The sequence below is a fragment of the Jaculus jaculus genome, chromosome 8 (assembly GCF_020740685.1).
Source record: "Jaculus jaculus isolate mJacJac1 chromosome 8, mJacJac1.mat.Y.cur, whole genome shotgun sequence".
Taxonomy (NCBI): Eukaryota; Metazoa; Chordata; class Mammalia; order Rodentia; family Dipodidae; genus Jaculus; species Jaculus jaculus.
This window is the reverse complement of record NC_059109.1, coordinates 81,119,216-81,140,134: the sequence shown is the minus strand read 5'-3', so window position 1 is coordinate 81,140,134 and position 20,919 is coordinate 81,119,216. Positions and strand designations below refer to the sequence as shown.

Sequence of the window (20,919 nt, the reverse complement as noted above, 5' to 3'; positions counted from 1 at the left end):
CCCCCCTTTTTGCACAGTGTTCTCCAGTTCAGACCACCTCAAACATGATGAAATTGGCCTATTAGCATCTCAAAGGATCAGTGAAAAAATTTTCTTCACTGCCAAAAGAGTTGGAACAATAGAAGAAATCTATAGCACAGATCATCATGAAAGGACTTGTGATTTCTCATCATGAATGTTAAAGGACAAGAATTATTTTTATTCATAACCCAATGTGGTGGCTGACAGGAAAGCAGTCTTTAGATGTGGTAGAACCTGGTTTCATGAGGAGTCCAGCTTGGAGTTCTGCACAGGTACGCTTCTTTTGATTGGTTTTCCTGGCTTCCAGGGAGACAAAAGCAACTGAACATCTTTGTTGCTGTTGTTGCTTTTTAAATTACAGCAGAAAGACCATGGCTTCACCAATGTCAGAGCCCATTACTCTAAACATCCAATTCATCTGGCTGGTCAGGCTCAGGATTGAGATGGACAACTGACTTCTCCTTCCTACTTTCCTTTCTCCAGATCAGGGCTTGAAAGTGGTGGATGCTGACTCCCTGAGGTGTGCCATCGGCGGCAAGTGTATAACAGCAACAGGATGGTGCAGATCCTGATGACCCTGCCCAGGATGAGTGAGTCTCAGTGCTTCCTGGGGTTGATCCTCTGGATTAGGCTATTCATAGCAGGAAAACGTTTGGCCAAAGTGTTCATTTTGCTGTGAATTAACTTTAGCATTCGTCTCCATGAAGTCATATTTTCTTTTGTTGCCATAGCAATGCTTATTGTTTCTTCTATCAGGTGATCTGATTTTCGAAGGTGGTCATGTTCTTTCAAAAATAGCTCAGTTCTGTTGTTCACTCCAGATCCACTTTTATATGACTCAATATCTTTTCTACTGATCCCATAAGATTCTTTCTTTCCCATATTGCCATAAAATTTGCTTTGGTTTTATGGAATTCATGTGTATAGTCCTGCAGTATACCTCTATGCCTCTGTGATGTATGTATTAGTGCTGTGTTCAAGGAGAGGACACCTGCACTATTGGTATATTCTGCCACTTTATCATTTACTCCTGTAAGCCTGGCCAAAACCTGCTCAATCTCAATTGCCATTGTCTCAAACATTCTGTCCTGGCTTGATCATTTAAAAGGGGTGTTGTGTCAGAACTGTCATGTCTTCTATCTCGGGTGCTGCTGTGACTGTAACTTGTACATAGTTTACTGAAGGCAACAAGTTTCAGATCAAGTTCATTTTCCAGCTGTCAAGCCTGTTTCCTGAGATCTTCCCAGTAAGCTCGTTCCTGCCACCATCTTTGTTATGCAACATCCACAAAATGTGCTTTTTAGGGCACAAAAGTAGGGGGTGGATAGCACGAGTATCTCTTTAGAATATCCTCATTCCTTCCAGGATATTCACCAGTGAACCATTAATCCTGGAGCGGTCTTGAGAACCCTAATACAGACTGTCAGAAAAGGACCTTCCTTTGGCTATCAGACTATTGAAACAATAGTCCTCAAGGAATTGGAATTTCTCCAGGAATCTCATATTGAAAGAAGAAAATGATTAAATCCTGGTGCCAGTCAGAGGAGGAACTCATCTTCAGGAAGAGACTTCACACAGTTCTGACACCTTGTCAGACCACCAGTCTCTCTTGCAGGAGAAAGGAGCTCAGATAATGAGGTCAGTGATGGGTGGAGTCACAGGTTGACCAGGTTATACATATCTCTTGGTTTCTGTTTAAGCCTAAACCTCATGTCAGGGCATTAAAGGTGGGCCTGAGGGGTTACTGGATACCCTTGTTCTCTTCTCATCTGGCAATCTTTATTTGCTTCTCGCTACTACTTGAGTTTTAAATTGGCCTACTGAGGATGGGTGGCCAATCGTAGCTTGTTAGGGGAGCTGGGGCCAGGCTCTGACCCTAAGCACTTCACTAATAGCTATAGCTATTCTTTTACCATTATGTTCCAGTCAGTCCTTTGTGGCACCTGTAATTAACGACTTAAATGCTCAGTTCACTGATACAGGTTTGAATAAATTTATAATACGAAAGATTTTTTTGTTTATTTTAAAATGACTTTGTAGTTGGTGGCTACTACACCAGGCATATTTACTCTAACTGATAAAAAGTGTGAGATACAACTTTCTTGTGTGCTCCCATTGATGACCAAATTAGAACTAAACTCTTGATTATCAGAAACAGAGTAAGCCTTCACACTGGTGATTTTTACTACAAATTTGCCAATTTGGGCCTCTAAAATAGAGCAGTCAATATGACAAGATATCCACTCACTAGTAAAAACATTCTTTTGGAGATTAAAAAAGCAGTTTGGGGCAGTTAATGGTTTCTAGAGGAGCAGAAGATATTTTCTGCAGTGGTGTAGCCATTGGCAGGCTGCACACACTCGTATAGGTAATCTACCACCCATGCTCATGCAGGAAATCCTAATCAAACTCAGTGAGTCACACACTAGAAGAAAAAGTCACCAAAATACAATATGAATGTGTTCTGAAGAAGGGATTCGGTGGGCAGGGGTGGGGATCAAGAGAAGGTCGTCAGGCAAGTCCCTGTGAAAGCACTCTTTCTTTCTCCTCTTAGGGATAGTGGGGGTATTCCCTCTAGAGCATCTTCTCACACCAGAAGTGCATGTACTAGCTCTGAGGAAAGGGGATTCTTATCAGTAGCCTTGGTGGCCTGGTCAGCCAACCTACTTTCCTCTGAGGTTGCATCTAGCCTCTTATTATGTCCTTTGCAGTGCATTGTTGGAACTTTGGAAGGAGGAAAGATGACAGAATGTCTGTCTTTTTAAAATGTGGCATGAGCATGGAGGACCAGTGTTGCAGTCCGGTTCGCATTGCTGGTAGAAATCACCCAACCAAGAGCAGCTTCTGGGAAAAAGAGTTTTATTTTGGCTTACAGGCTCGAGGGGAAGCTCCACGATGGCAGGGGAAAACGATGGCATGAGCAGAGGGTGGACATCACCCCCTGGCCAACATAAGATGGACCACAGCAACAGGAAGGTGTGCCAAACACTGGGATGGGGAAACTGGCTATAAAGCCCATAAGCCCACCCCCAACAATACACTCCCTCCAGGAGGCATTAATTCCCAAATATCCATCAGCTGGGAACCTAGCATTCAGAACACCTAAGTTTATGGGGGACACCTGAATCAAACCACCACAACCAGGAAGGCATATTTCGAGTCTGTGTAAATATTAACTCTGACCCTGGCTTAGTTCGAGTGCCCTAGACAGATCCACTAGCTCTGTTAGCTGAGCACTAGTGCCTGGAGGGAGGGTACACGTTCAACCCACTGTCTCACTGAGGCTGACTCCTGCATAGCCAGCCCTGTGGATTCTTTGGTCTATTTAAGCATAAAACAAAAAAGAAACTTTTATCTGTAAAGAATCTAGTGCGGGTTTTTTTTTTTTTAAGGTGTCACTTAACTTCTGTGTGTCTCTAACAAATAAACAAACAAAAACATATTAAAACAAAACAAAACTAAGCAAAACAAAACAAAACTTTTAGAGTAGAATAATTTGGAGTAAAATAAAATAAAATTTGACGTTTGGAAGTCAAATAATTTCCAGTAACTACAGGGAGGCAAGGAGGGTCTCAGCACCCTTGTGGATTACATCCCTAATATTTTCACAGAACAGTTTTGACTCTTATTTCTTTCTTTGTTTTGAGGTAGGGTCTCACTGTAGCTCAGGATGACTTGGAATTCACTGTGTAGTCTTGGAGTGGCCTCAAACTGTTTGTGATCTTCCTGCCTCTGCCTCCCCAGTGCTGGGATTAAAGGCGTGCACCACCACACCCAGCAACTCTTTCATTTCTTAATCCAGATATGTTGTAAGCATGATAATGCTAAGGGTGAATTCCCCATTTAAATCTACTGGGCTTCCTGGAGAGGAAAACCATATTTTAAATTACCACATGCAAGATAGAAAAAAAAAGTATCTAAGTAAAACATCTTGCTTTATCTAATACAAAAACCAGACCAGGAAAAATCAGGCAGATCACTATCTTTACATAGCAGTGAAGCCAGTCTCTAGCACTCATCCATTTTGCCTTTATAGTGGCTTGTGGCTTGTGCCAGGCCACACAACTGTCATGAATCCGTGTGGGTTCCTCAAGTCTACTCATCACAAAACACTAGCTTTCTTAGTGCTTGTTAGTAGGCAGCATTTTTATTTATTTATTTATTTTTTTACTAAAGTACAAAGTCAGTCAACATTATACACAGCACATACACATACACTCCACTTCTGACTTATGGTGGAATGGGTGGGAAGGAAAAACAGGAAGGTTTAATCAAGGTTAGTGTTAGGGTTAGGGTTAAGGGGAAAGAGATAAGGAAGGAAAAGATGCTTACAAGCTTGAGGACACTTCTCACTTTTAGTTTGGGTGCCCTGCCACCCCTAAACTGTTTCAGGAGGGGATTTTTATGAACAAATATATTATATGGATGTAGAAAAACTATCAATAAAATTTTCTAAAAAGAAAGACAAAAGTTTTAATTGCTAAAGACCTCCTGTAAACCATATCAGGTCTTGTAAATGTGACTGAGCTAATGATTTTCCAGCCTGCTACACATATATTTGAGGTGGTAATTTGGGCTCCTAGGCATTATATGACATAAAAGGAGGCTTTGGAACAGGTGGCTTGTTATTTGGACTTGGAGCTCACTCAGCCTTTTGGCCCTCAGATGTTTTGCTTTTTATGATTCAAAAGAATTCCCTGGGCTGGGTCTGGTGGTGTATACCTTTAATCCTAGCACTTGGGAGGCAGAGGTAGGAGGATTGCCATGAGTTCGAGGCCACCCTGAGAGTACATAGTTAATTTCAAGTAAGCCTGGGTCAGCCTGAGCCACTTTGAGTGTAAACAGGACACATCATTTCCAGGCACTACTCCTGCTAGAATAAAGACAAATAAAGACAGGCTCTGGCTATATGAACAGAACAGTGAGGCTGCTATAGATACAACCAGTGCCTGTGATGGCGTTCCTGCCCAGAAATTGGCCCAGGGACCTGAGGCATGAGAGAGAACCTTTTGGCAGGAGTAGGACCAGAGCTGTGGGTGACTATGGTCAGAGAGGAAGGTGGGCAAGAGGAGGTTGAGAGAGCCCCCTCACTAGCAGGTGTTTTCAGCTGGAAGGAACTACTGGTTGGGACCAGGGAGGGCTGGATGAGGGGCATGCTAAGAGGGAAAGTGGCGGGGGGGGGGGGGGAGGAGAGAGAATAGTGGAAAGAAGGGAGAAAGAGAGTGAGAGGGAGAGAGAGAGAGAGAATGGGAGAGAGAAAATGGGAGTGAAAGTAAATGAGAGATAACAAAAGAGGGAAGGTGTGTATTGGGCAGGGGTAGAGACAAAATATTGTACCAGCTGGCATGGGGGGCTGACCAATGAGAAATGGCCAGTGGAGGTGTGAGCTCTAGGAGCCAGGTTGTCTGAGTCTCTATGGGAAGGGGACAGAAGGCCCTTTGAGATGTCCCAGCTTGGGAGGAGGAGGGAGCTCTGAGACTAATGCTAAGGAAAATCCTCTACTTTTCAACTTGTAATAAATTATACTCATTAGAGAAGGAACAGATGGTTTCTTATCAACCTTTATGGAAGAAAGTTGAGAGTCGCCAAATTTCTATATGCACCATCACACAGAAAGTTAATTGCAACCCTCCCTTACACATATCAGGTACACACAGTCCAGGTATGTCTTTTCTTAGGCTACTCTTCTTTGGAGAAGCCCACACCTGTTTATCAGATATGCTTTTTCTTTATATTTTTCTGGAATACCTTTTCTTTCTACCTTATTTATTTATTTATTTATTTATTTATGAGAGAAAGAGAGAGAATAGAGAGAGAGAATAGATGTACCAGGGCACTGCAGCACCTGTAGCCACTGCAAATGAAGTCTAGCTAATGTGCCACTTAATCCATCTGGCTTATGTGGGTACTAGGGAAATTGAACCTGGATCCTTAGGCTTTGCAGGTAAGTGCCTTAACTGGTAAGCCATCTCTTCAGCCTTCTTTCTACCTTTTAATAAAGTTACCAACTATGCCTTCCAATTAGCTCATTGGAAGCCATTACCCTAGGGATTCACCTGGGTGGAGGACTATAAAGAGGAACTCCCCAGTTTGCTAAGAGAGGGATGGGTTAAGACAGAGAAGAGGAAGAGGAGAAGAGCCCAAGTTGAATCATTTTTCAGGTGAGAGCTTTATTCTGCTGCAGACAGGTAGTGCAGCTGGGGGTCTGAAGGACAGTATTAAGGCTGATGTGACAAAGCAAGATGTCTGCTTTTAAGAGGAAAGGGGAGGTCCTGGACTTCAAAGAAGTGGCTTAGTTAATATGTGATCCACACCATGTGCCTATAGTCAGGTCAGTGATTTCTGTGGATCAAATAGAGGAAGAGGATTTAGCTCTTTGTGAGGATTGTGGAGGCCACAGCAGACGGCCTATCAGCTCTTTACAGCACCTATGGGGAAAGAGAGGCTGCAAGGATTCTAACACCTAGCACTGGAAGAGACACGGGGGAACTGTGAGGAGTTTGTCTTTTGGAACTTAGGCAGTTTAGGGGTAGCAGGGTCCCTAAAATTAAAAATGAGGGATGTCCTTGGGCTGGAATGTTGGCTTAGTGGTTAAGGCACTTGCCTTTGAAGCCTAAGGATCCAGGTTTGATTCTCCTGGTCCCATGTAAGCCAGATGCACAAGGTTGTGCATGCATCTGGAGTTTGTTTGAGGTGGCTAGAGGCCCTGGCATACCCATTCTCTCTTTCTCTGTCTCTAATAAATAAATAAAATAAAAATAAATCTAAAAACTAAATGAAGAATGTCCTTGATCCTGTAAAGGGAACTGTTTTTTTTTCTTCTTCTTATCTCTTTCCTCCTAAAACCTGACTGGAGGATATGAATAAGATTACTAGATGCCTGAATATATGGCATAGGATCTGGTTTTCCTAATCTCTTTCTTACCTGGAAAATGACCCCATTGAAAAAGGATTATTCCCTTCCCTAGGAATGTAAATGGGATTATTCCCTTTCCAAGAAACTTGACAGTACCTGGACATCTGATGTGGGTGACTAGGCTGACCAGCTCAGCCCCTATCCAATAAATTCCCATAAAAGATCCCAATCAGAGACATGAGGCAGGCTTTCCCATTTCCAGGGACTCCCTCTGGCCTTATAGCAAGAGCTCTGCCTTCTATCCTCCTCTTAAGCTCTATAATAATTTATTTTTAAACATCACCCTGTATTATCTGTGGATTTCATTCACCTAGTTTATTAGATAAGAATCTGGAGGCCACTGACTCAGTGGAAGTTTTGTGTGGTTATGAACATCTGACAGTCTAACTTTTGAGTTATCACCCAACCATGAGCCTAGAAATGCCCCATTGCTCTCAAATTTTTGTATCAGAATTTCTTCTAGAAGCTTCCTATCTTCCTGAAGGAAAACTTGCCTTGATGCCTTTCCAGGCTTCTGGGAGTGCTTTACGTTCAACTGACCATGTGGTGACCTGTATCACAGCAATGGCACCACTTTATGGTACCAGTTTTCTTACTAGTCAACTTCTCATTGCTGGAGCTTTGAAAATGCCTGACAAAAGTCAGTTTAAGTGAGAAAGGATTTATTTCAGCTTATAATCAATTGTGGTGGGAAAGGCAAGATAGCAGGAGCTGAGGTAGCTGGTCACATTCAGCATAGTGACTGAAAGCAGAAAGCAATAAATGCCACTGCTCAGCCATCTTTCTTATTTTTATACAGTTCAGGACCCCAGACATAGAATGTTACTGAAAAGGAACCAGTTAGATAGCAGCATAATTAGGAAGACAGCTGGGGGAAGGCTCCTAAGAGTAATCCTATATAGGCCTGTGGCTTCTTAGTCCTCTCGCCCTACCTACCTCAGCACAGAACTGGAGTTCAGTGTCTGCTCAATTCACCCAATCAGATCTCTCTCTCTCTCTGTCCTTCTCTCTCTCTCAGTATGCACCCAACCCAGGTCTGGGTGGACCCCTTCTCTGAGCCTAGGCTAATTGGATTTCACACCTGACACAGGTGTGCTAACCTCTTTCAGCTCCTTCCTGAGCTACAGAAGGAAATTTCTCTTCCAGCTCTTTGTGTACACCTCCATGCTTGGGACCCCTTCCCACTCTGACAGCCAAGCGGTCAATTGGATGCTATGCTGCCAGAGTGGGAAGGGATATTTCTTTATTACTATTTTAGACCTTTTGATTTCTTTGAAAGCACATGCATATTTAGAGAAAAAGGTCCCTTTTCACATTTTTGTCCAAGGCCCACATTTGTCTTTCCACATAGTAGATGTATATATTCTCCTTTCCTCAGTTTGCAAACTCTACTGTCCCTCTCCCTGGACCATGTAGCTGTACCCACTTTCCCTTCCTTGGTTTTCAAACCTTTTCACTCCTTCCTACCCTGATATTTTTATTGTATTATTTATTAGAAACAGAGGGAGAGAAAGAGAGAGAGAGAGAATGGATGCACCAGGGCCTCTACACACTGCAAACAAACTCCAGATGCATACGCCACCATGTGTATCTGGCTTACGTGGGACCTGGAGAATCAAACCTGAGTCCTTAGGCTTCACAGGCAAGCACCTTAACCACTAAGACATCTCTCCAGCCCAATTTTTAATTTTAGGGTGGGGGGAGAATTGGTGTACTAGTTCCTCAGCCACTGAAAGTAAACTCCAGAGGCTTGCCCTACCTAGTGGGCATATGCGACCTTGTGCTTCTCTCACCTTTGGGACTCTGGCTTACTTGGGATCTGGAGAGTTGAACATGGGTCCTTAGGCTTTGCAGAAAAGCACCTTAACCATTAAGCCATCTCTCCAGCCCTACCCTGATATTTTTAAATAAAACATGATGGGTTCATAAATTATCCTTCTCAGTTTAGTTTATCCAATTCTTTGGTTAAAAACAGACACTAACTGAACCCTTTAAATCCCATTATAGTACCACTCACACTTAAGGTGGGTCTTCCTATCCTAATTAACCTAATCAAAATAATCCTTCAAAGACTGCCTAGAGGCTAACCTAATATACATAATTCCTCATAGGTGATTTTAGGTCCTATCATGTTGACAGCCAATATAAACCAGCATACCTATGGAGGGAGGGCCCACAATGATAGGATGATTGATTAATGTCCTACTTGGAGTACCCCAGTCATTATTAACTATGTTTTCAGGTATGCCCACTGGAGTAGACCTTCCTATCACTATACTTTCACTGTCCTGAAAGGCATTTGAGTCAGAGATGTTCTAAACTGAAATGATGCTTAGGCCAGGGGAAGGGTTCATACAAAACATTACAGATCCTTATCATGAATGAGATTTGCTAGATACAGGAACTGTGAAGGGCATAACAGATCAGATCAATACTACAAGTTGGCCTATCCATGCTATGAGGTCTTAGAGATAATGTTTTCTTCTAAAGATGCCTAAGCTGAGTCCAGGGAAGGGCTATGAAGAAAAGAGTTGGCATCATAGGCCCAAGCCTGCCATTTTAGAAACCTTGCTTTCAAGTTTGGCTGCTTAACTGTAGTTTGGGAACACACATTGGGAGAGGGCCCCACTGCTTCCCAAGTGACAAGAGAGAGTCATTGTGCTGAACCATGTGTGCTGACAATATGATTTATGTTAAGCACTTGCTTTAATTTCTTTGGTACATGCTAGACTGTGACCTTTACATAACTGGCTCCAATGAACACCCTGCATACCAAGGCTCAGGTGAGCTTACTTGGGAGATGGTACATCACATCCATTGCCACAGTTTGATGCTGGAACAGCTAAGCATATCCTGCATGACTCTATAGTATTCCTGAAAGTGTGGACCTAGTTTCCTCTGGACTTTGTTCCATATGCTTTTTACTCTGGTTGATTTTGCTTGTCGTCTTTTCCCTGTAACAAATCATAGCTGTAGGTCAAATTGTATGTTTATTCCTCTAACAATCTATCTCCTGAGTGCTGGGATCACAAACATATGCCTATGAAGCCTAAGGACCCCTGTTCAATTCTCCAGGACCCACATAAGCCAGATGTACAAGGGGGCACATGGGTCTGAAGTTTGTTTGCAGTGGCTGGAGGCCCTGGCACACCCATTCTGTCTCTTTTTCTCTCCCCCTCTTTCTCAAATAAATAAATAAAATATATTTTAGAATTTTGTTATTTTGAATTAGTTTATAAAGTATCAGGTTTCTTTATGGCATTTTTGAGAGAGAGAGAGAGAGAGAGAGAATGGTCTCCAGCCACTGCACCTGAACTCGTGTGCCACTTTGTGTGCATGTGTGACCTTATGCATGCGTAAGAACATGGGTCTTTAGGCTTTGCAGGCAAGCACCTGAGCTGCTAAGCCATCTCTCCAGCTTCTCTTTATGGCGTTTTTATACATACTTATTTTTAGTTGACACTTCCCCACCCTCTCCATCTCCTCGTCCCCATATCTACTTACCTCATTCTATCTCTAGTGTTCCCCCTTCTTGTGTCAAGTCACATGTGTTTTCTTACCCTCCCTACTCCTCTCCCTTATGTCCTTTTCTAGTTTCCTAGCCCTATACATTCACACCCACCCAGATACAAATATATAAAAACTAAACATTAGAAATTAGAGTCCTTTCCAGGTGTGGTGGTGCAGGCCTTTAATCCCAGCACTCGGGAGGCAGAAGTAGGAGGATTGCCGTGAGTTTGAGACCATTCTGAGACTCCATAGTGAGTTCCAGGTCAGTCTGGGCTCCAGTGAGACCCTACCTTGAAAAAGCAAAAAAAAAAAACAAAGCAAAAAAAAAAAAAAGGAAAAGAAAAGAAATTAAGACCCACATATGAGAGAAAACATAGTGTTTGTCTTTCCATGCCTGGGTTACCTTATTTAATAGAACACTTTCCAGTTCCATCAATTCTCATTTATTTTGACAGCTGAATAAAATTTAACTACACATATATACTATATTTTCTTTAAAAATTTTTTTTACTCATTTTCTAAAACTTTTTAAAAATTTTATTCATTTATTTATTTGAGAGAGAAAAAGAGGCAGCGGGAGTGGAGGGTGGGCAGGGAGAATAGGCACACCAGAGCTTCCAGCCACTGCAAAATAATTCCAGATGCATGTGTCACCTTGTGTATCTGGCTTACATGGGTCCTGGAGAGTAGAATCAGGATCCTTTGGCTTTGCAGGCAAATGCCTCAACTTCTAAGCCATTCCTTCAGCTCTTACATATTTTCAATATCAATTCATTAGCTGATGGCCATATAGGCTGATTCCACTTCCTAGCTATTATTGTGAATGGAACAACAACAAACATGGATGTGCCATTCTGACTGGGGTGAGATGGAATCGCAAAGTAATTTTAATTTTCATTTCTATGATGTTTAAGGGTATTGAGCACTTTAAAAGTATTTTTTGGCATTTGCATTTCTTCTTTTGAGAACTGTCTGCTCAATTCCTTACCCATTTTTTAAATATTTTACTTTTATTTATTTATTTGACACATAGACACACACACACAGAGAGAGAGAGAGAGAGAGAGAGAGAGAGAGAGAGAGAGAGAGAGAGGCAGATACACACACAGAGAGAATGGGCACGCCAGGACCTCCAGCCACTGCAAACAAACTCCAGATACATGTGCCACCTTGTATAGCTGGTTTACATGGGTACTGTGGAATTAAACCTGGGTCCTTTGGCTTTGTAAGCAAGTTCCTTAACCACTAAGCAATCTCTCCAGCTCCTTTACCCAGTTTTGAGGGGAGGGTTGGTTTCAAGGTAGGGTCTTTCCCTGTCCAGTTTAACATGGAACTCACTCTATATTCCAAACTGGTCTCAAACTCACAACAGTCCTCTTACCTCAGCCTCCCAGGTGCTGAGATGAAAAGTGTGTGTGTCACCACACTCAGCTTCCTTGCCCGTTCTTTGATTGGGTTGCTTATTTTCTTGTTTATTTGGGGGGAGGTTGTGCTAGACTATGTGTGGTATGATTGCAATATGCAGATGCGGGCATCTGTGTGTACACTGGCAGAGGCCAGAGAACAGTTGGTGTTCTCTTTTCACTCACTCACCTGTTTCCTTGAGGAAGAGTCTCACTTAGCTCTGAAGTACTGTTTTTGACTTTTATTTGCTTCAGTAAGCAAGCCTCAATGATTCTGGGGTGACAGACGTGTGGCCACTCCAAGCTGTTTATGTAGGTCTTAGAGAATCAAACTGGGGCAGGCTTGGCTCCTTGCGGGCCCTCGTGCTCGTGCAGCAAGTAGTCTTAACTGCTAAGCACCCCCAGCTCTATTTAGGATTTTTTTTTTTTTTTTTAGTTTTTCATATATCTAGATATTAATCCTCTGTTGGTTATTAAAGATTTTTTTCCCATTCTGAAGACTGTCTTTTTACCTGATTAACTGTTTCCCTTGATGCATAGAACATGAAGTCTTCATTTCCCAAGCAACTGGAGTCCTATTCAAAGAGTCCTTACCTATTCTTTTTTTCTCACTTAAAAAATATTTTTTTTTCTCAATTTTTATTAAAATTTTCCATGATTTAAAAAAATCCCATGGTAATACCCCCCCCACTTAACCCTATGAAGTTCCATTCTCCATCATATCCCCTCCCCATTTCAATCAGTCTCTCTTTTATTTTGATGTCATGATCTTTTCCTCCTCTTATGATGGTCTTATGTAGGTAGTGTCAGGCACTATGAGGTCATGGATATCCAGGCCATTTTATGTCTGGAGGGAGCATGTTGTAAGGAGTCCTACCCTTCCTTTGGCTCTTGCATTCTTTCCACCACCTCTTCTGCATTAGACCCTGAGCCTTGGAAGGTGTGATCAAGATGTTACTCAGTACTCCAGTCACTTCTTTCCAGCACTATGATACCTTCTGAGTCATCCCAAGGTCACTGCCATCTGAAAAGAGAAGATTCTCTACCCTAAGTGAGAGTAGCATTAATATAAGGATATAAATATTAAGAGAAGTGCTTACTGGGCAGTTTGATAAGCATAGTATATACATTTTTTCAAACATCAGCAGATGTTACACCCCTAGGGCTCATGACTACTCCTGTTTTAAGTTTTCAGTATCAGGGATGTGTTCCACCCAATAGAGCGGGCCTCCGGTCCAATTGGAGGGCAGTTGGTTTCCACCATGACAGACATGCCACTATTGCACCTGTTGGCTCATTTGGCCTGGCTGGCCAGTTATAAGGCTTGCAGGGTCCACTGTTGAGTATCTTCACTGGTGGTATCTCTTTCTCCTATTGAACTACATGTAGAATGGCTTCTTCCAGCTTTCTGTCAGCTGGTCTACATGGAGGAGGTTATTAGCAGCCCAAGTATGTGGAGTCTTCAGCCATAGGGTCTTACTATCTATTCCTGGTGAGAAACCAAGGGCCTCGGCAATGGCCTATAATGTTTTGGGGGCATCAGGGACCTCCCTGGCCAACAACTCACTGGAGGTATCCCATCCCTGGCACTGAAAATTTTCCAACAATGATCTATGGCTCCTGAGTGTTCCATTGTCAGAAACCAGAGGATTCCATATGATTTATTTGCATCCTCTTAGCCTATTCTTGTATTATGAAGTATTTCCCTTTTCCTCTGGCAGTTTCATAGTTTCAGACCTTTTGTTGAAGTCTTTGACCCATTTTGGCTTGTTTTTTGTGCAGGGTGAGATTTAAGGATATAGTTCCATTCTTGTACATTTATATGTCTAGTTTTTCCAGTATTATTTATCTAAAAGGATGCTTTTTTCTCCAGTGAGTATTTTTGGCATCTTTGTCAAAATGTCAGGAGTCTATAGCTCTATGGGTTGGTATCTCAATCTTTTATTCTGTTCTATTGATGTATGTGTTTGTTTTTGTGCCTGTACCATGCTGTTTAGTTACCATGGCTAGGTAGTATAATTTGAAATCTAATATGGTGACCTCTCCAGCCATATTTTTTTCTCATTACTTCTTTAGCTATCCAAGGTCATTTGTGCTTTCAAATAAATTTTAGGTTCCTCCCCCCTATTTTTGTAAAGCATAGCATTGGAATTTTAATGGGGATTACATTGAATCTAGAGAATGTCTTTGGTAAAATAGTCATTTTGACAATATTTATTCTTTCTATAAGCATGACAAGTCTTTTCTTCTTCTGGTGTCTTCTTTAACTTCATTCTTGAGTGTTTTAAGGTTTTAATTTTATTGTACAGGTTTTTTCTAGGGTCCTCCCCTCCCCCAAGGTAAGGTCTTGCTCTAGCCCAGGCTGACCTGGAATTCACTATGTAGTCTCAGGGTAGCCATGACCTCACAGTGATCCTCCTACCTCTGCCTCCTGCATGCCAAGATGAAAGGCGTGCGCCACCATGCCCAGCAAATTCCAGGGTATTTTTTTTTGTGTGGCATTTGTGAATGAGATTCCCTCACCCCCTGATTTCTGCCTCACCTTGTTTATTATTGGTATATGGGAAAGCCACTGACTTTGTGGGCTTATATTCCGTCAACTTGTTGAAAATATCAGTTTCAGTAGTTCTCTTGTAGAGTCCTTAGGCTATCTCATGTATAGAATCATATCATCTGCCTATAAGGATATTTTGACTTCTTTTCCTATTTGTACCCCATTTATTTTCTTTTGTGTCTTATTACTCTAGTTAAGACTTCCAGCCAGGTGTAGTGGCACATGCTTTTTTGTTTGTTTGTTTTTGTTTTTCGAGGTAAGGTTTCACTCTAGTCCAGACTTACTTAGAATTCACTATGCAGTCTCAGGGTGACCTTAATCACATGGTTATCCTCCTACCTGTGCTTCCCGCATGCTGGGAGCAAAGACATGTACGACCTCACCCCCAGCACTCAGGAGGCAGAGGTAGGTGGATCACTGTGAGTTCAAGGCCACCCACAGACAACATAGTGAACTCCAGGTCAGCCTGGGTTAGAAAGCAAGACCCTATCTTATAAATACAAACAGACAAACAAAATAACTTCTAGTCCTATGTGTTGTAGAATGCTGTCCTCTAAGTGTAACAGCTGTTTACTTTCTTCATCAGAGCAATTGCAATTACTCTCAAGACCCTCAAGATTGTGTCTGTTGACATTGCCTCATAGGAATAGGGGGGTGGGGAGGGGGGGTCATCAGACTTTGAGATCTCAACCACTCCCTCCAACACCTTCCTTCCAGCTGTGTATAATTCTACTCCAGCAACATGTGACCTTGGGAGATGCCAAAGTAAACAGCATATGGAAGGATAACTGAAGGGGAACTCCATTTGTGCAGCTATGGGGAAGTTGTCATCCATGCTGGCATCAATCTTTTCAAAGAAGACACTCATGTTCCTGTAACCTTCAACCATGTTCCTGTAAGTAAACCCTCACCTATGCTCCAGTAAGTACACTGCCATCCATATTCCTGTAAATAAACCTTCCCCTATGCCCCTGAAAGTAACCCCTCACACAAGCCCCTATAAGTAACCCTCTTCCATGCTCCTGTAAGTAACCCCTCACCAATGCTGGAGCAAGTAACCTTCACCCTACTCCTGTAAGTAGCTCTCACCCATGCTCCTATCCCTCATCCATGCTCCTGCAAGTAACCTCTCACTTATGTTCCTATATGTAACCCTCACCTGTGCTCCTATAAGTAACCCTTCACCCATATGTGACCTCTCACCATGCTCATGTTTGTAAACTCTCATCCATACTCTACAAATAACCCCTCATTCATGCTCCTATAGGTAACCCCTCAACTATGCTCCTATAAGTAACCCCTCTTCCATTTTCCTGTAAGTAACCCTCATCCATGCTTCTGTAAGTAACCCCTCAGTATATACAATAAACTCACTGGTTCACCTAGTTAGAATTGGTGGAATTTTTACTTTGGTCTGTCTTTGTTGCCCTATCTGGGGTAAGCAGATATAAGTTCATATCCCTCTAGGGAACAGTTCACACAATGTTTATTAACAGTGGGGAGAATTGACACCCTTGTCTTGTTCCGGATTTTATTGTGAAAAAAATTTTACTTTTTGGTTTTTCAAGGTAGGGTCCCACTCTAGCTCAGGCTGACCTGGACTTCACCATGTAGTCTCAGCTGGATGAATTTTTAGCCATCTTTCCAGCCCAAGTAGTGACTATCTTTTGTGGTGAGATGCATTTGTTGGAGATAGCATATAGATGGATATTGCCTTTTAATCCATTCTGCTAGTCTATATATTTTGATTGGGGAATTAAGACCATTAATATCAAAGTTATTATTAATCAGAGTTATTATTAAGAGATGCATGTTAATTGCTGTCATTTTGTGGTTTTGTAGTGTTTGTTGTTTTCCTATCCTTCTCTTGCTTACCTATTATTGAACTGTGGTTTATACTCTCCTATGGCCTCATGTGTGTTTTTCTTTCTACTCATTCTGAAGGATGCCTTTGAGTATCTTTGGTGGAGCTGGCTTATAAGTAGTGAATTCCTTTAGTCTATTTCATTTTGTAAAATTGTTTTTCTTTCTTCTTCAATTATGACAGAGAGCTTTGGTAGATATAAAAGTCTAAGACCTTGGGCTGGAGAGATGGCTTAGTGGTTAGGCGCTTGCCTGTGAAGCCTAAGGATCCCGGTTCGAGGCTCGATTCCCCAGGTCCCACATTAGCCAGATGCACAAGGGGTCGCAAGCATCTGGAGTTCGTTTGCAGTGGCTGGAGGCCCTGGTATGCCCATTCTCTCTTTCTTTCTATCTGCCTCTTTCTCTCTCTGTCTGTTGCTCTCAAAATAAATAAATAAAAATAAAAACAAAACAAATTTTTTTTAAAGTCTAAGACCTTGAAATACATGTTTCCTTTCTCTTTCTTTCTTTGTTCGTTTCTTCCCTTCTTTCTTTCTTTCTTCTTTTTTTAAGGTAGTATCTCACTCTAGCCCAGGCTGTCCTGGAACTATGTAGTCTTAGGGTGACCTTGAACTCACAGTGATCCTCCTACCTCTGCCTCCTGAATGCTGAGATTAAAGGTATGTGACACCATGCCTGGCCTGAAATATATCTTTTAAAGCTCTACTAGCTCTCAGTTTCTGTTAAGAAGTCTAATGGGACTGCTTTTATACATGACTTTTGTTTCTTTCTTGCTATTTTAAATATACTTAAATTGTATGGTGAAGGGAGATTCTTTTTTGGTTTTGATTGTTTGGTGTTGAAAATGCCCTCTGTATCTAGATTGGCATTTTACTAACTTGGAAAATTTTCTTCTAAAGTTCTGTTGAAAATGTTTCCTATGCCTTTAGAATGAAATTATTCCACTTTATGCCTCTAATTCTTAAATTTTGTCTTTTCATAATGTCTCAAGTATCTTGGAGGTCTCACCTGTACTTTTTTACTAACTTACTGTCCTTTTTGGAGTGTTCCACTTCCTCCATCTTGTCTTCTCTTTGATCTGTTCTGCTGGTGAGACTTATTTGAATTATTTTTCCCTTACAGTAAAGAGTTTGTTTTTTTCTTTAGAATATCTATCACTTTATTGAATTCTTCTTTCATATCTTGTATCTTCTGCCTCTGCTATTTGTTCATGTTGTCTTGCAATTCATACAGAAGTCTTCTTTGTTTCTTGAACATATTTACAATTATTCTTTAGAGTTCTGTCTGGGATTTTATCTAATTAATTCTTACTGGAGCCCATTAATGCAAGATTAGTGAATTTTAAAGAAGTAATGTTGGTTGGTTTTTCATGTTACTTGTGTTTATATATTGAGACTTATGAATCTGGAATCAGATTATTGGTTTTAATTTATTACTTTTTATAAAGATTATTTATGTATTTATTTTAAATTACCCTTATTCTTTTAGAGGGGATGCTTGCACTGTTCCAGAGGGTCTATGTTGTTGGAGAATTGCAATGTTACTTTCCTCACATAGACTAGTTGATCAAGCACAAAGCATAATCCCCAGTGCTCACTTGGTGTTAAAATATTGTCTGAAGCCAGGTGTGGTGGCGCACGCCTTTAATCCCAGCACTCGGGAGGCAGAGGTAGGAGGATTGCCATGAGTTCAAGGCCACCCTGAGACGACAGAGTTAATTCCAGGTCAGCCTGGACCAGAGTGAGACCCTACCTCGAAAAACCAAAAAAAAATTGTCTGAAAAATCAGTGAGTATCAAAGAATAACTACAGTGCTCGAAAAATAAGAAAAATAATCCTTCCTTAAGTGCCAATCATTTTTAGATATAAAGAGTTACCAATGTTATTGTATGAATTAATATATTAGTTACTTTGGGTATGAGTGGAAAGGCAAAAAAGAAAAACAAGACAAAACTCAGAGTACACTTGTGATTGTTATTGGGTTGACAGAGAGAAATATGGATGAGATAATGGTATAGGAAAAGGAGGAGGAATGTGAGACATTCTTGACTGAAAAAGAAGATGTAAAGAAATACAGTCAAGGGTTGGAGAGATGGCTTAGCAGTTAAGCGTTTGCCTGTGAAGCCTAAGGACCCTGATTTGAGGCTCAATTCCCCAGGACCCATGTAAGCCAGATGCACAGGGGGGGCACACATCTGGAGTTCGTTTGCAGTGGCTGGAGGCCCTGGCGCTCCCATTCTCTCTCTCTCTCTCTCTCTCTCTCTCTCTCTCTCTCTTTCTCTCTCTCTCTCTCTCTCTCTCTCTCTCTTTCTCTATCTCCTTCTCTCTCTGTTACTCTCAAATAAATAAATAAATAAAAATGAACAAAATATATTTCAGAAATGCAGTCAAGCTAGGCGTGGTGGCACATGACTTTAATACCAGCAGAGGTAGGAGGATTACAGTGGTGAGTTCAAGGCCACATAGTGAATTCCAGGTTAGCCTGGACTAGAGTGAGACCCTTCCTCCAAAAACATAAAACAAAGAGAGAGAGAGAGAGAAACAGCCAAATGATACACCTTCATTTTCTGGTCTAGGGAGGTAGAGTGACAAAGATCCTGTAAGCCTAGTCAGCCTATGTTCTTTGGGAGGGGAAAATGGAAAAGAAGTGTAGAAAAATGAGAAACAAAGGAAAAAGAAAAAGAAGGAATGTGAGGAGGGGCTGAGGCATGAAAGCAGATTGGCTGATTATTGGCATGCTGGGTCTGTCTGAGTATCAGAGATTTGCTATTCAATGTCACATTCTCTGATGTCCCTGAGACAACAGTTCCCAGAGAGTCCCAACTCAGCAGGAGCCCTTTTGAGATGGCACCCAGCTTCTTGCCTTCCCATGTGCTGTGTACTCCACTTCCACCTGCTCTCAGACCTGCCTTCTTGTAATCAGGCTCCCTTGCTGCTGCATGCTCTGCCCTTCTAGCCTGCTGCTGGTTCTCAAGGATGGGGGCAGAGAGTGCTCTGCTGCCTGACTCAAGGAATTTTAAACATTTATTCAAGCTCATGTAAACATGTTTGCATCTATGTTGATCTGTGGTTTCTTCTCAGAAATAAAATTTGACTTCATAATTTTTTTCTCACTCAATTTCCAAGTAAAGCTGAAATTGTTTTCAGGTTATTCATGGGCTTTTATTTTCTCTCTCTCGTAAATTTTCTTATTAAGGGGCTGGAGAGATGGCTAAGTGGTTAAGTGCTTGCCTGTGAAGCCTAAGGACCTTGGTTCAAGGCCCAATTCCCCAGAACCCATGTAAGCCAGATGCACAAGAGGGCACATGTGTCTGGAGTTTGTTTACAGTGGCTGGAGGCCCTGGTGTGCCCATTATCTCTCTATCTATCTGCCTCTTTCTCTCTCTGTCTGTCTGTTGCTCTCAAATAAATAAATAAGAATTTAAAAATTTTTAAATTTACTTATCAAGATGGTCACAAACCAAGCCAGGCATGGTGGCTCATTCCTGTAATACCAGCACTCAGGAGGCTGAGGTAGAAGAATCACCATGAGTTTAAAGTCAGCATGGGCTACAGAGTGAGTTCTTGGTCAATCTGGGCTAGAGTGAGACCCTGCCCCATCCTAAATAAAGATGATCACAAACCCTGAAAACCTACAAAAGGTCTGGAGAAATGGCTTAGTGGTTTGGTTCTCCAGGACCCACATAAACCAGATGTACAAGGTGGCGCAAGGTGTCTGGTTTCTTTGCAGTGGCTAGAGGCCCTGGAGTGCCCATTCTCTCTCTCTCTCTGCCTTTCTCTCTCTCTCATGTAAATAAATGAAAAAAAATATTTTTTTAAAACCAACAAAAATACTGTCTCTTGGGCTAGGCATGGTGGTGCACACCTTTAATCCCAGCACTCAGGAGGCAGAGGTAGGAGATTGCCATGAGTTTGAGGCCACCCTGAGACTCCATAGTGAATTCCAGGTCAGCATGGATTAAAGTGAGACCCTACCTCAAAAAAACAAAAACAAAAACAAACAAACAAACAAAAAAAGCACTGTCTCTTCACAGGGAAAGAACATGACAAAAGACTTAATTCCATGAGAGTAACTCATTTAAAGAAGAGGACCATAATATTTACTTCTAAAGTCACAAAACTTAGGGAATGTATGTAGGACATAGAGCTTTGTGCCCAGCACCTTATAAAAGCTCTATACGTGATAACTGAGTATCACTGTCATTATTATTGTTACTAATATCAAGCTGTTGAAACAGAAAAAACACACATTGGGGCTGTATTTCCACATAGTGATTCCAAGGAAAACTGGTTTAGCAGGTCACTTGTAAAACCAGTATCAAAAGGTCTTATTCCCAAGAAGTGACAAAAAAAAAATTGAGGTCAGCAGTTTCCACCTCTGTGATGAGGCTTTGAGTAGAACCAACAGTGTCATCCAGGTGTGAGGCTTCTTTTCAACAACTTTATGACCTACTTGTGATTCACTAAACCTGGAGACAAGGGATGGGAATGGCTGGACTTGTCACAGCATCTCATGAGTGAATGCATGGGGTAAAAGTAAGGGAGACAGAACCAAACCTTACAATGGGATGAGAAAGAGACAATGGGAGCCTCACTGAAGAGAGTGAGAATGACCTGATTCAAGTATTGCACTGATGTGAATGCTATCAGCTC

General features: G+C 41.7%; 1 pseudogene; it reads right to left on the bottom strand.

Moving 5' to 3' along the window:
* Positions 1–486: 486 nt before the first annotated feature.
* Positions 487–17,328, bottom strand: LOC101607736 (annotated as a pseudogene).
* Between the last annotated feature and the right edge of the window lie 3,591 nt (positions 17,329–20,919).